The following is a 15533-nucleotide window of genomic DNA, read 5'->3' on the forward strand; positions in this document are numbered from 1 at the left end:
CCCAGCACAACGGCATGATAGTCCTGGGAGATTCAATGATCAATCCTTTTTACTTCAAGCCTGTTGTAACTTTTCCATCATTGGCCTTTGCTTCTTAAAGCCCCTTATCACCATCTCCCAGAGGAAAACTCCTGATTTTCAGTAGCAGTTATGCCCTACACATTTCCCTTCTTTTTCCTTTGTAAGCATCTCAAAGGAGAGGGATGGGGCTGTTGTGTTCCATACCCCGTTCTCTCCTACAGAATGTATTAATAACTGCAGGCGGGGACTTATCCAGACCAGGGAAAGTCTTGCATGTCCTTGGAGCCCTTTGGTCTCAGTTGGGAAAGCTCTGGAAGTTATTTATTTTTTCAATAGTATGAAATGCCCCTAAACACAGCCGTTTGGAGAGAGAAGTCAGACAGTGATCTGTGGACTTTATCCTGCCCCATTTCAACAATAACAACAGCTGCTAGCTGGCTCGCTGCTGAGTGGAGTCTGCAAGGCTGCCCCCTCCTGGATTCATGCTTCCCAGGAGATGCTCCTTGCTAGTCAATTTCCAGGGGGGCACCTGCCACTTGCAGAGCGGCCTCAAGGTGTCAGGCTTGCCTTACTTATGCTTAAACCCAGTGCCCTAGGACTTAAACCCTTGCCCTAGGACTGAGAGGTCCCTGCTTTGTGGTGAAAACCCTTAGGAAAATAGTAGATGAAAACACTACAACAAAACAAACACCGATCAACCAACCAGTGCAAATCCTAAAGGGGTATTCTGCTAATTCTGGATTTCCTATATTATCACATTCTTTCCCAAAGTATGTAATTACAGCAGGGGATGGCAAACTTGGGCCCATCGGCTAAATCCTTTACTCCCCATTTGTGTATAGCCCACAAGCTAAGAATGGTGTTAACGTTTTTTAAATGGTTGAAAAAAAGAAAAAAAATTCATGACACTTAAAAACAGTACGGGCGCGTCTGGGTGGCTCAGTGGGTTAAAGCCTCTGCCTTTGGCTCAGGTCATGATCTCAGGGTCCTGGGATCTAGCCCCACATCAGGCTCTCTGTTCAGCAGGGAGCCTGCTCCCCCGCCCTTCCTCTTTACCTACTTGTGATCTCTGTCAAATAAACAAAACAAAACAAAACAAAAAAACCAGTACGAAATTCAAATGTCAGTGTCCACAATTACTGATTTATTGGAATGTAGTCACAACCATTCATTTACACATGGGCTGTTCTTGTACGTGTAAGGGCAGGGTTGAGTGAGCCTAAAATATATTTACTGTCTGGTCCTTTGCAGGAAATGTTTGCTGACTCCTCGGTTACAGTAAAGCAACATTAGTTTGGAGTCCTCACATTTGGAATACGGGATTATTTAAACTCACTACGTGATTTTTACAGATTGAGAGGCTCAAAATAATTTCTTGGTTTTAACTTTAAAGGCAATTATATGAAAATTGAAATTCAAATTTCAATTCAATTCAAATATCCATGTTTGTGCTTGATTCTGTATCTAGCAATTGTTCATTATTTAATCAGCTCTTAAATAATGAAAAGACTTTTATGTCTATGGTACTTTATACCATATATTATACCAATTTTAAGTTTTTAATTGTACTGTTGGTCACTAGTTATTTCTTAGCTCACAAATGGAGTTTTACAGAGTGTATATTAAAAACTTATTGTGTATACTAAGCTCTGGTATTGTCTAGAACCTCCTTCTAGAACCAAATTGGAAAACACGTGAGTTGTCATCTAATCCACTTTACACCCATTTTGCGGAGAAGAAACAGAAACGCAGAGGTTTCAGTGACTTGCCCAAAGATGCATAGTTAGTGGTGAATTTTTTCCCAAGATACTATGATACCCCCTGTATGAACGTAAAGAAACTGCATTACTGTCAAATTTCATTTGCAATTCTTTAAAAAAATATATATATATATATTTTTATTTTTTATTTTTTATAAACATATAATATATTTTTATCCCCAGGGATACAGGTCTGTGAATCGCCAGGTTTACACACTTCACAGCACTCACCATAGCACATACCCTCCCCAATGTCCATAACCCCATTCCCCTTCTCCAAACCCCCTCCCCCCAGCAACCCTCAGTTTGTTTTGTGAGATTAAGAGTCACTTATGGTTTGTCTTCATTTGCAATTCTTAACTTTTATTAAAATCGAGTGCTTACTCTGGGTCAGGCATTGTTCTAAAGGCTCATTTTAATTTAATATTCGTTTACTCCTCAGTAAATGAGAGCTTCCATCTTTTAAGAGTGCTTGCTGGGGGCGAGGCACTGTGCTGAACAGCTCCCAAGCATTATTCCACTCTGTCATTAGGTTAGACCTCTGAAAAAGGCATCTGACAGATAAATAGATTGAGAGAGGTGAGGTAACTTGCTTAGGGTGGCTCAGTTAATAAGTAGTGGAGACATTCATTGGTCACATTCATAAACTAGCAATTAAACATATTATTTTCTGGTGACAGTGTCCTGCACTGAATTAGTGTTCCTTTGTTTACTTAGAACCAAGGATTATATCATGGCATTACAGAGCTGGAAGGGATTCTAGGTTTCATTTTTAGAGATCCCAGAGAAGGGAATAAACAAATTTTCTCAAAAGACTGTTATAGCTCTTAAATATAACAGAGTTCTTTCTTTCTAAACAAAATAATACTTTTTGCCGTAATTTGTGTTCGTTTTCTATAATTTTGGCTATTGTGTAATGGCCATAACCCTGCATTGCCTATAACAGAGAGACAATTCCCTGGTTTTTATCTGTCATACTACTGAGCACCTATCCCAGGAGCGTTATGTTTGGCTTCTGACATCACATTTGTGGTGACATTCACCTTATTTTCCCTTTGACATGCAAATTTTTGAGACTGTCACCTGTTAAGTACCCAAGTATTCCTATGTATTTTTAATCTGCCTAATTCTTTCTTAGTTCTAAATGTTCTATCTTTTGGAACCTTTAGAACTTCACCTAGTATTTGGGAAACCACTAATTCATACTCTTGAGGCTACTTTTAAAGATTTATTTATTTATTTATTTATTTGACAAACAGAGATCACAAGTAGGCAGAGAGGCAGGCAGAGAGAGAGGAGGAAGCAGGCTCCCTGCTGAGCAGAGAGCCGGATGTGGGGCTCCATCCCAGGACCCTGGGATCATGACCTGAGCCGAAGGCAGAGGCTTTAACCCACTGAGCCACCCAGGCGCCCCTGAGGCTACTTTTAAAGTTCCAACTTCCTAACTTCTGTAAAGTGCTAGCTAATTAGAATGAGTTTCTTACCTTCATCAGGTCATTCTGGTGTTTACAGACACCCATTCGATGGATGTGCTCCCAATCCTATTATCTCTACCTCTGAGAACCAGATCTAGCACAAACTTTAGTGTAATGGTGACACTGACTTGCTTGCTGACCGGATTGTAATGGATTTTAATACACCAAGAAGCACACAAATAAGCCTTTTTATTCCCGCTGTTTGTATTTTCAGTGACTTACTTGCCAAGTTATTGGGTTCAGTGTTGGGCACCCCGCATATAAAGTTGCTCAAGATTCCATGTGCTGTGCGTCAGTGAATGTTACTGTAACTTGAGGATTCTGAGTCTTATAGGAATAACAAAGGACATTGTGATGCTAAGGTCATACTTGCTTTACCACATGATGGCCAGCAGGTGGCATCGTTGCAATTTGATATTTATCCTCTTACAGCTCTCAGAGCAACCTTTTCAAAAACGGTTTCAAAAGTTAGAAATCTCTATCATGCCATGAAAGTCCGAGACAGCAATTATTCAAAACTGTACACAAAAGAAGCTGAGTGTTTATTTTGTTTCTTATACCCAGTTACTGGGGAAGGTTGGAGGAGGTGTTGTGCGGTTGTCTTGTTTATCATAACGTGTGCTTCTCTCCTTCCTACTGTTCTTTTCTCACCTTGATTTCTGGTCTTCATCAGTCCAGTGTCTCTCAACTCAGATTACAGGCAGTCTTGGAGAGCTGGCCAAGTTGAGATGTCTCCAAGGCCTGGGACCACCTTAACTGCGAGGATGGCTTGGTTTCTGCACATCCAGTTAATTATTAATGCAAATATTAGGTTGCCCCCAAATCGTCATTATTGATTCTAACCACTAGATGGAAGTCTTGTCACATATATCTTTTATAGCTGATCCTAGGAGGTTCTAAAATCTCTAGTAACAATGGGTTTATTTAACTGCATCTGATAACACACACATAGACACAGACACACACACAAGTAGATTTATAGTATTAACTTGCAAAGCTGTACCCTTTCTCCCTGTTTTAGGAAGGAAAGATGGACGAAAGAAAGGAACTAGGATCTTTGGACGGAGGGTAATTTCTCAGAGATGTAAGGTGCTTATTCAAGGTCTTTATTTCAAGAGACTTGCTGTAAAAAAGATCTGCTTTGTAGAAATGTGTTCACAGCAAGTTGGAATGTGAAGCCCTAAGAAGAGCAGTTGGCACATATGAAGCACACGTCAGTGTTAATTTCTATCATCATCATCATCATGCATTCCTACCTGCCCTTGCAGAATAATTGTCAAATATCTGGAGTTTGTCTCGGTATTGTTTCCCCTCATCCTCAGTGTCTCCCTTCTTTTAGAATTGCCCAGGGTGCTCACCTGAACTTCCGCTCTCATGAACAGAAGGGGATTCTCTAAATCATGAACACTTTTGTTTGATAGCAAGTAGGACCAAGAGTGTCTGAATTTTAAGAGACCAACAGAGATAAACAACTAATGGTAGAATTTCAGACACTGTGATTCTACCATGAGGGGGAAAGGTCAGGGACACATGCTAGGGCTCCCAAGTAATTGCCCTGTTACCTCTTCCCGTGTGCATCTCTGCAAGACTGCTGAGGTAGAGCTTTTTGATCTTTGGATTTGTTCCAGCAACAACAGAGGGCACCTGCAGGAGTGTTACAAGAGGATTCTTGAATTGGGTGGGAGAGGAGAACTTTAAGGCCTCATTCATTTTTCAAGTATTCTTGAGTAGCGGAGGCAATGGGCATCCTTTTATTCTGGATTAAAAAAAAAAACAAAACAGGTTTTTTTTTTTTTTAAGACATCTCGGCCTAGAGCAGATTGTGCAGCTGTCCACTGAGGCCCCTTTGAAGTCACGTGAGTCCTTCCTTCGTTCGTTCCTTCTTTCCTTCCTGCCTGCCTACCTGCCTTCCTAGAACATTCTTCCTTACAGTCTTCTCTGTCTGGAGTTTCATCAAATTCACTGGCACTGCAGGATTTTGAAGGGACACAGACGTTAGAGGCGGAGAGTAGGAGATCCTTTTTCTAACTTCTCACTTTACAGATAGGGAAATTGAGATCTGCGACGCAGTCATTTTCCCAGAGATTCAGGACTAGAATGTGGATTTTCAGCCCAGTGTCACATCTAATCCCACTGTTCCCCTGCAGAGCAGAACCTGAGCTCATATGGTTTATGTGACATCTGTCACCCACTCCCAGCCAAGTTCTCTCTCCCTCTTTTTTAAAGTTCTTAGTTTATTAATCCTCTAATGAAAAATCTGCACAATCACCACAGATAAAGTCCCTGAAGAACTTTGACTCCTGCTGTCCCATCTCCGGCTCACTTTCTGCCAGCACCCACACTGGCTTTTGCAGTCCCTCTGAAGAATAACCTCTTCATTCTGTTCTTGTGCTCCTTTCGCTGTTTTCCTGATGTCTTTTTTCTTCTCATCCAGGCCATGTCTTGCAAGTCTATGTTTGGGTTCATTTTTTTCACATACTCCAAGGACTCCTAAACCATGCCGGGGCCAGGTGTCTGGCCACCACCAAAATGGGTTCTGAATCCAAATACAAAAATGATATCTGGGTGGTCTTGTACATTTTGGCTGGTTTGCCCCAAATTTCTGTCTTAGGTACTGTTGCCTTTCTGGGGTGATGAACCCCAATGAGCATTTGTTTCCACTGAAGTAGTCAGTTGGCCATGAACTTCCTGGTCTGGATTGTTACTTTGTTGTTTACAATGGCAGCCGAGCTTCAAGCCATGCTGTCTTTCTCTAAACACAGACACACACACACACACAGACACACACACACACATACACACGAAATCTCACATTTGGTAAAGTGAGTCTTGCAGGTTTGTAGTGTAAGGTGCTGCCCAGGAGTGGCAGGCAATGAAGCTGGAAGAATCAGCTGGGCTGGCGTGTGAGGAGGGCGTGTGTTTGTCCCCCTGTGGGGGAGGCGAGAGCTTTCTTCCAGAGGTGATGAAGACTTCCTAAAGACTTAAAGCAGGAAAGTAACATGACTCCATTTATCTTCTAGAAGAACCTCTCTAGCAATTATGTAGACTGAGCACTACATGAAGAGAGGGATTGGAAAGCTGGAGATCCATTGGGACAAGCTTTCCAGAAATGGTGTGGGCCTGGACTAAGGAAGTGGTGGTGACAGAGAGGAACACACGGGGACTTCTCTGAGTTTGCCCTGTGGGGGGAGCAGTAGGGGGTGGTGCAGACGCCAGGGTAGGGAGAAGATAAGGCTGACTAGTTGAGGGGTGAGATGGATAGAGATGCCATTGGCCAAGTCGGGGAAAACAGGAAGAAGGTGTGCACGTACGTGTATGTTGTGCAGGGCATGTGGAGAGGAGGGTCTAATCAGTTTAGTTTTGGGCCTGCTGGAGCCTCACTGGGATATCACGGAAGCTCAGCAGTGACGGGGACCAGGAGTTGCCAGCTGGGAGTCAAATACTGAGACGTGTAGTTGACGCCATAAGAATGCACTCTGCTGGGTGAACGTATGTGAAATTAGAGGTTTTCTTTCAAATATCTACTCTTCAGTTTCCCCATTCCTCCACTTCTGTCTTTGCACGCTTCCAAGAGCCCAGTGAAATCTGCCTGTCCAATCGCTAATCTTGCTTCCTCTTCCCCCACATCTGGGACCCTTCCAGAAGCATAAGCCCTCTTAGTTTTCCTTTATGAAAGGCAGTGATTCTGACCCAATGGCGCTCTGTGTCTGCAAGTGTCTTCCAGTTGGTTTGTTGGCTGATTCACAGTGTCAGGATGGGGTGTCCTGAGGGGAAGGAGGAGATTTCTGGGTAGCTGGGAGAGAAGGAGGGGAGAAAGGGAAAAATCTTCACTTGGAGTAACTTGTTATTTGAAGTCTAGTCAACCACAGCTTGAATGTATTAGACAAACTGAGGGCCTGCTCCTGTCAGGTTGGCAGGAAATGACATCATCATGTCCCATCACCTCTTGGTGATGTCTGCAATAATGAGGGAGGCTGCATGGAGGTGCAGGAAGGAGGAAGCAAGGGCAGGTGAAGAACAGCAAACGTTCATGAAGGAGATAACATCTGGCTTCTCAGCAGAGCATTGGCACCCAAGGTGGGAGAAGAGTGGGGTCTGCTGGATGCCTTGGTCTCTGCTCTTAGACCCACATGTAGGTGGGAGGTGAGTCTGAGCCCAGACAGCTGGAACCCACTAATCTGGGTTAAGGTCTAGTTTTATGTTCTACTGTGGTTAAATACCAGAGTTTTCTGCCCTTTAGTTTCTGATGTTCTTGAGGATCAGAGAAAACCGGCACCTGTAAGCCTCATGCATATTAGGTTGTGGACTCACAGTTGGAAATCTTCTCTGTCATTCTGGGCTCACTGCTCTCACCTTGGTGAGAGAGCTGCCCATGATGACATCCATTGCTCATTACCCATTGTCTGCCCACTGCACTTCCAGAGTGAAACAGAGGCCTGAAGCATGACATGAGGCAGTGAGCATTGACTAGCTTAATAAGAGATAGGGAGAGATGAGGTAGCAATTCCACAAAGCATTTGTAAATGAAAAGCCAGATAAAAAATTTGAGGGCAGTAGCTTATGAAGTGGAAGTCCTCCCATCCTGGGAGATTTAGTAAGAACCCTTCCAACCTGTTGGGTCCAGGAATAAGTATGATGAGTGAGAGTAGGGTGAAGAAATGGAATCCATTTCTATGCAGGTGTTTTGTTTCTTGTATATGAGAATTGTGCCCCCTAGTGCTGGGCTATGTACAACCCTCAAAACCTTAACGGTGACCTTGCCTGGGAAGGTCTTTGTGAGACTCCTTTCTCCCTTTACCCCTCTTCAAGACCCTGTCTTCTTGGTCCTGCCTGAAATTCCACCATCAGAACTGTGTTTTGAGAAAGACTCTGATGATTTTTAAGCGTAAATATATGTGAATGGGGAGCATTTTAAAGCTGTTATCAGTTGTGTTTCACCTGAGCGTAAATTAAGCTGCAGGCAGCAACAAATTTTGAGGAAGGGAAGTGAGGATCTATGAGAAGAATTAGAGAGAGAGCAGAAAGCCGGGTGGGGGCTGGGGTGGGGTAGGGAAGAAAGGGAGTGTAGCAGGCGGAGGGGATGGGGCAAGAACGCTTGGAGGAGACCAGAGTGGAGGACCATGGTGCCTACAGGAAGGGTTGGCTGCCCTGGATTTCCACAGGCTATGTGCCTACCCCCTAATTTTACCTTCACGTAGGGAGCAAGAGCCTGCAGCTCACCTCAGTATTTTATTTTATTTTTTTTTGCAGAACAAATCAAATAAATTGTGGACTCCGGAAGTGAGAACTGTATCATCCTTTTTAATTACAAGAGTCCCAAATAACGCTACTTAATCTATGGGCTCATTGTGTTCTTACTGATGATGGTAAGAATATTCTTGCTCTTTCATGAGTGAGGAATTCAAAGTTCCCAGAGACTGGGTCATTTAACCAGCATCCCCAAATAATCCAACATCAGACAGAGCTGAGGCTGAGCTCCGGATTGAAGATCTGCAATTTTGGGCAGTCGGCTTGACTGTTCCACGCTCCTGATCTCTCAGTCGTAGAAGGGCTGGTGTTTCAGGCTCGGGTCCTGGAGAGCCATATCTGATTTTCAAGTATTTTAACAACATATGTGAGGACAGGTTTCTTCCTATTTGGGCATGGGTGGGACTGCGCTGGCACAGTTCATGGGCTGGAGAATGGGCTTCTGGGAGTACAGATCTCCCAAACTTATGGGCCAAATTTTGAGTGTATGTACATGCCTGGGTATTTTTCACAGATGAGGTTTCACAGTATTTATGATGTCTCCACAGCCTCTAAATGGTTAAGAAGAACATCAGAGCAAACTATGATGTCTGCTGATTTCCAGTGAGTTGAGTCCCCTTCGTGCCATAGTGTGGAGGGGAGGAAGTGAAGATGAATACAAGAGAAAAAAAATGTTCTCATAAGACAAATTAAATAATACTCCTCTGTTATGAGAGTTCACTGTGGCTTTTTGTAAAGGCTCCAAAGACAGTAGACCAGTCACACTGGGGCCATCAAGTCAGTTGTTGATCCAGAGTAGGGCTCGGCTTCCAGGCAAGTCACTGTGTTCTAGTAAATCCCATTTAAACTAGCTTGTGAGCATGTGGTCCAGGAGTGTAAGGAGTGTGTGTATGGGAGGAAGATGCGGAGAGAGCTGCGCGTGGTGGGAGTCTATGATGGGACAGGAGGGCTGTGGCCACAATGGGGGTGAGGAGGGTTCTAGGCACACACGCAGATGGCAGGTCTTGCTGGAACAGAGACAGCTGGCTGAGGTACAGAATAAACAGGCTGGGCTAGGACTTAAAACCAGTTGAGTGTTTCAGTCTTCCTTTGTCTACTCACTAACCAGATGACCTTTGCCTATTCCCTTAACCCTTTTAAAATCTCCATTTAACTTGCCCAAAGCAGAGACGTTAATAATTCCTGTACCACCATTCTCTCTCCCCAAGTGTTTCTGTGAGGATAAAGTCAGGCAATATATAGGAACTCACTTTACAAACCATATACTCTTTCATGTATGTCAAGTATTTATATTTTTAAAAGATTTATTTATTTAATTTTACTATTTATTAATCTATTTTGAAAGAGAGATGGAGAGAGAGAGAGAGAGAATGAGTTGGAGAGAGAGAGAGAGAGAGAGAGAGCACGAGCAGGGGGAGGGGCAGAAGGAGAGGGAGAGAGAATCCTACACAGGCTCCATGCTTAGCATGTAGCCTGCTGTGGGGCTCCTGAGCCAAAATCAAAAGTTGGAGGCTCAACAGACTGAGCCACCCAGATACCCCTAGATTTGTTTATTTATTTGAGGTGGAGGGGATGGACAGAGAGAGAGAATCTCAAACAGACTGTGTGCTGAGCACATACCCCGTTTCAGGGCTTGATTCCTCGATCCTGAGATCTCTTTCAAGCAAGAGTTCTATGCTCGACCAACAGAGTCACCCAGGTGCCCCTCAAGTACTTTTATTAAAAAGAACACACTGATGGACGAAAACACAGCCTCCTGGAGGAATGATGTGTTTTATTTTGGAGACTAGTCTGACATTCTGAAAGGTGGAGGGGACTCTTTACTACTGATGCTGGTACATGGCCTGAGGCTCGAGTTCAAGTTCACATCTTGAAGCTACTATTCTGCATGTTGATGGTGATGGGAAAATGGTATACTGGGAGGAGCAAAGGGGATAGAAGCCTGGCAGATAAAACTGCTCTCTAAACCCCAGACAGTAGTGAAGGACTTAGTATTCATTTCTTCTCCCCTAGTCTAGATGTTCCTCCTCCACCAAGCTGAATGCTAGCTCTGTCCTCAAGACCCAAAAACTCCAAAGTAATTTATATGTGTGTGTGTGTTTAAATCTATAGAACGAATTGTTAAATTGGGAAGTCTGGGATCTAAGGGTAGTGTCTGTTATTTAAAACTGTATAAGGAGGGATTCAGGGTATAAGCAGGAGGCAAACTGAAACTATGATTTGATGAGTTTCCCCAAGCCAAGTCAGGACCCTTTGTTCTAACTTCCTAGTGTCCAAGAGAACAAATACAGGACTTAAGTACCAGAGGGCCTTCTATGAAATACTTGGCTCCAGAGAACAAATCAGAGTGGGTGGTTGAGAGGGGAAAAATAGAGTTAAACATTTCCTCTGAGCAAAGAAGAATGGACCCAGGCCCAGGGTTATAATTCATGGGGCCTCAGATGAATCTCCAGCTGCTTCAGCTGTCTCCACATCTGGGAGAAGACTGGCCAAGGAATTCAGCACTGGTGGAAGCCCGGAGATGATGCAGCTCAGTAGGTCAACACTCCCCAAGTCTTCCAAGAAGCTTCCTTGAACCCATGCCTTTTCTAGATGTGGTATGCTTTGCCCATCTCTGTGGCACAGTTTCCACGAAGAGCACTCAAACACATCTGGGGCTTTTAGAGATCTGTGACAAAGAATGCTAAAGACATAAAGCATCCAAAATAGTAAGTTCTTAAATTTCTTTTCTGTGACAACCTAATCTGAATCCTAACATGATAAACCAATGAATTAATACTGTTTGATCTGAGGAATAGGAAGACTTCCTTCAGTCCCTTCCCTCCCCATTAAAATATTGCCTAGACCATAGAGCTTGTTTCTTATTTCTTTGCCTACCCACTCTCTTTCTCCTTGATTTTTTCCACCCATTTGGAGAGAGAGTCCAGGATGCCTGGTTTTCCAGGTAGGCAGGTCCTCACACTGAATAATCACAATCTGAAAGAAGTGAAGTCTAAGTCTCCAAAACGAATCCTTGTAGCTGCCTCCTCTGTAGATGCCTCCATGCATCATCCCTTTGGGCTGATTTTCTTACTGGAACCTTCTGCACGCACTTGACTCAGCCAGCAGTCAACACCTCTTCTGGGGACTGTCATGGAGGCTGACATAAAAGTAAAGGAAGCCCAGGTTTTGGTGAGTTTCTAGTCTAGTCCTGTGTGGCCATAGCCCAGTCTAAGAAAAGGGTTTAACATTTGATTAGCAAAAGACAAGTTCGAATAGAAATTCTTATGCTAGAAATGGGATAAGCATACACTGTAGGAATTGAGAAACAAGGAGCAAAACTGTGTGGTTTGAGTTAAATTAAGTGGTTTCCTGGACGAGGTGAGAGTGAAATACGCAGGCTCCAAAGAGACTGAGAGGACATCCTAGATGGAAGAAATGGTTTACATGAAGTTATGCATGTTGAAACCACAGCTTCTGGTCAGAAGAAGGCAAGCTAGCTAATTTAGCTAGAGCCATATTTTTGTGTAAGGGGTGAAGAGAAACGAGTTTATGACCTGAGCAAAGCAGCTGGCCAGGTAGCCTTAGACAAGTAACTATCTCTCTCGCCCTCATCTGCCTCAACCAGGAAATGAGTGGGTTAGGTGACTAGGGCACTGGGTGAAGGTTTCCATCAGAGGTGAAGAGAGTTAATAATTATGGGAGCAGTGTGTCAGGTACTCCAAACTCTCCTAAAATTTCGTCTTGCCCTCCCCATTTCAGAGACGAAGTATTTCATCCAGAGTTTTGTAGACTGTGAGTGACCAAGCAGGGACTAGTGTTGAGTCAATTTCTTTATCCACCATAAATGAATAGCTCCCATTTGCCAAGCACTGAACCAGGCCCTGGGAGACATAACAGTGAGTGGGACAAATACAGTTTCGCTCTCATTCTACTTAGGGTGTGGGGGAGGATATAAAAGTCAATAAAAAAGTAAATATCCAAGTGAATAAAGCAGGTTTAAATAGAAGTACATGCTAAGGAGAAAATAAAATATGGAATCATGGTCATGATTTGGGGCTTCTTAGGTCAGGTGGCCTAGGAAGGTCTCTCTGAGGAGGTGGCAAACCTGGGTGGTGACTGGAAGGGCACGAAGAGGTCTGCCTAGTTGGTAAAGGGCAGAACTGGCCAAGCTGAGGTATTCATATTTGACAGCATGGATGAGGTCCCCAGTCTTTCTTTCTTCTGGAGAAGGAGTTGAAATTATTTTCCAAAGATCTTAAGATGGTGGAGGACAGGGAAAAGCAAGAGGGTGGCAGCATCAGAGTCCTAATATGGAAGTGGGGTGGCCAAAGTGACATCAGAAATTTCTGAGCAGGGTTGGGAAAGGTCGTTTCCATTCACTTCCATCCCTTGCCCATTAGCAATACCGGAGGCTTCAGAAAGTGATGATGACAGTCATCTTGGAGGGCCAAGTAAGGCTTGGTAATAATATTAATATTTATAATAATAATAGTTAATAAGAATATTAGCTATTAGATAACATTTAAGGAACTTTTTTAAAAAAAAAGATTTTATTTATTTATTTGACAGAGAGAGATCACAAGTAGGCAGAGAGGCAGACAGAGAGAGAGATGGGGAAGCAGGCTCCCTGCTGAGCAGAGAGCCTGATGAGGGTCTTGGTTCCAGGACTCTGGGATCATGACCTGAGCTGAAGGCAGAGGCTTTAAGCCACTGAGCCACCCAGGCGCCACATTTAAGGAACATTTTAAAAAATATTTCTTTATTTTAGAGAGAGAGTGCATGAACGGGGGGAAGGGCAGAGGGAGAAAGAGAGGGGAAGCCGACTTTCTGCTGAGTTTGGAGCCCATGTGGGGCTCAATCCCAGGACCCTCAGTTCATGATCTGAGCTGAAACCAAGAGTCAGACACTCAAGCAACTGAGCCACCCAGATGCTCCAAGAAACATTTTTTATGTACTAAGCATGTGGGAGTACTTTTAAAGCATTAACTTATTTAATCTTCATAGTAACTATAGGAGAAATATAGTATTATTATCCTAATTGTAATAAAGATGCTGAGGTTTAGGGAGGTACAGTCGCTTACCCAAGATTGCACAACTGAGATGGGTGGAGCAAAGGTGCACATCTGGGTCCTCTGAGCCTAGGCTCTTGATCATCCATAGGCTTCAAACAGTCACGTAGTATTTGATCTGGAAGTGAACTTAGATATCATAGAGATAAGAAATTTATAATTCGGTTCTCTGAGAGAAGACCTCTGATTTAGGATAATCCCTCCTCTTTTGACAGATGAGAAAATTAAGAGTCAGAGTATCAGATTAGTGATGGAAATGGAAGGTTGATGCTGAGTTCTGACTTCTGCTTGAATGGTCTTTGTAATCTATTCCACCGAACCCTTAATTATGCAGATCGTGGTTAGGAACCCTGACAGAAGTGATTGCACAGAATCATAGCCTCCAAGAGGGGAGAGACAAGCATGAAATAAGATAATGCACATAAAATTCTTGTTTTGGGCTCAGCGCAGAGTAAGGGCTCAGTGCATGCCCAAGCCTTTGAGAAAGTCCATATGGCTGGTTTCTGTGCCCAGTGGCGAGAACAGCTGGGCCACGAATGGGGAAGGGGAAGCAAGACACACAGGTGGAGAAGGGCTTCCTCTCCCTGAGCCTGCCATCTTGATTGATGTGCCACAGTTCTTACCAAACCCCATCCACCACAGTGAAAGTAAAATGTCTTTAGAAACCTTGTAACCCATCATTAAAACTGCTGGGTGTACGAAAGCAATTGCTTGCCCTAAATAAGTGACTTATGATTGCCCTTGGTTTGTCTGAGTTTTCCTTTAATTATAGGCCCTCTTGAAACACTCAAACACACAGGGCCTTTGTAAATTTGTATCCCTTCTCTCTCACATACGATCCTCCCAAATGCACATACTCCCTTGCATTTATAGAGCATAAACACCCATCTCTTACTCATTCACATAATGAATTTCAGCCCCATGCATCTCAATTGAAGAGGGGCCCAGGAGAATTATGGGTATCTGAGCAGTTTTCCTGTTTCAAGGCACCACAGGGCTCTTGGAAGAGCGGGTCCTTTACGGGGAGAAGATAATGGGCAAAAAGTGCTCTTGACTGATAGACCAGTCCGAGCATTCTCTTTCCTATAATAATAGAGTTGTTTGCTTGAGCCATTCCCTAACCAAATTTCAAATTTCTTCCACCCCACCCCACTTTAGGCTTCAAATTATTGCACCCCCCACCCATCCTCTTTCCTTGCGAACTCAACTTGATGTCTTTTGGTTTTGGAAAAACTTTGTAGGTATTAGGAGAGACTAGGAAAGTCTTCCGTCCTCTACTTGGATTTCTTCCTTGTCAGAAGAGAGAAACGGATTTTACGGAGAGGTACAGAGTGTCTTGGGGACCAGTGCCTGAAACAGGGCTCCTCAGAACTAAATGGGAACTCATAGCTTGATGGTCTTGTCCCCACCGATCCACACTCAGCCTTCCCTTCCAGTGTCCTAGATGACACCTGGTCAAGGATTTGATGAGAGAAACTCTTGGAAAAAGTACTGGTAGATTTCCCTGTTGCCCACCCTCACTCAGTCCCTCTCCAGCAGGAGGACAACCTCTTTCTTTACATCCCCTCCAGGCATTGGTGCTGGTCCAGTGGTCTCTTTCCTTCCCCAAGCCCTGGGTGATAGTGGTTACCCATTTGGTGGTGTAAGAACTCCCACTGGGACCTGTTTCAAGGTCCTGTTGTGATGTCCCTGAATGGGGAGGGACTGATTGTCCAAATCCCTGAAAACTTAAACTCTGCACCAGCTGTCATCCCACCATTGCCCCAGGGAAGATGGCGGGCCCACAGGGCCCTGGGTTTGAGACAGGTTCTCCATGTTCCTGGGAATTTGCCTTCTAACGACAGGACATTTACAGGGACAGTTCTTGGTTCTGGGTCTTTTAGGGAACACTATGATGAAGAAACAGCAGGGATGTTTCAAGGGGTGGGGGTGGGGGATGAGGCCAGCCTGGGAGGGGGCGGTGGTCTGTGGGGAGTCTT

Source organism: Lontra canadensis, unplaced genomic scaffold (assembly GCF_010015895.1).
Source record: "Lontra canadensis isolate GAN:19392208 unplaced genomic scaffold, GSC_riverotter_1.0 scaffold36, whole genome shotgun sequence".
NCBI classification, from domain to species: Eukaryota; Metazoa; Chordata; class Mammalia; order Carnivora; family Mustelidae; genus Lontra; species Lontra canadensis.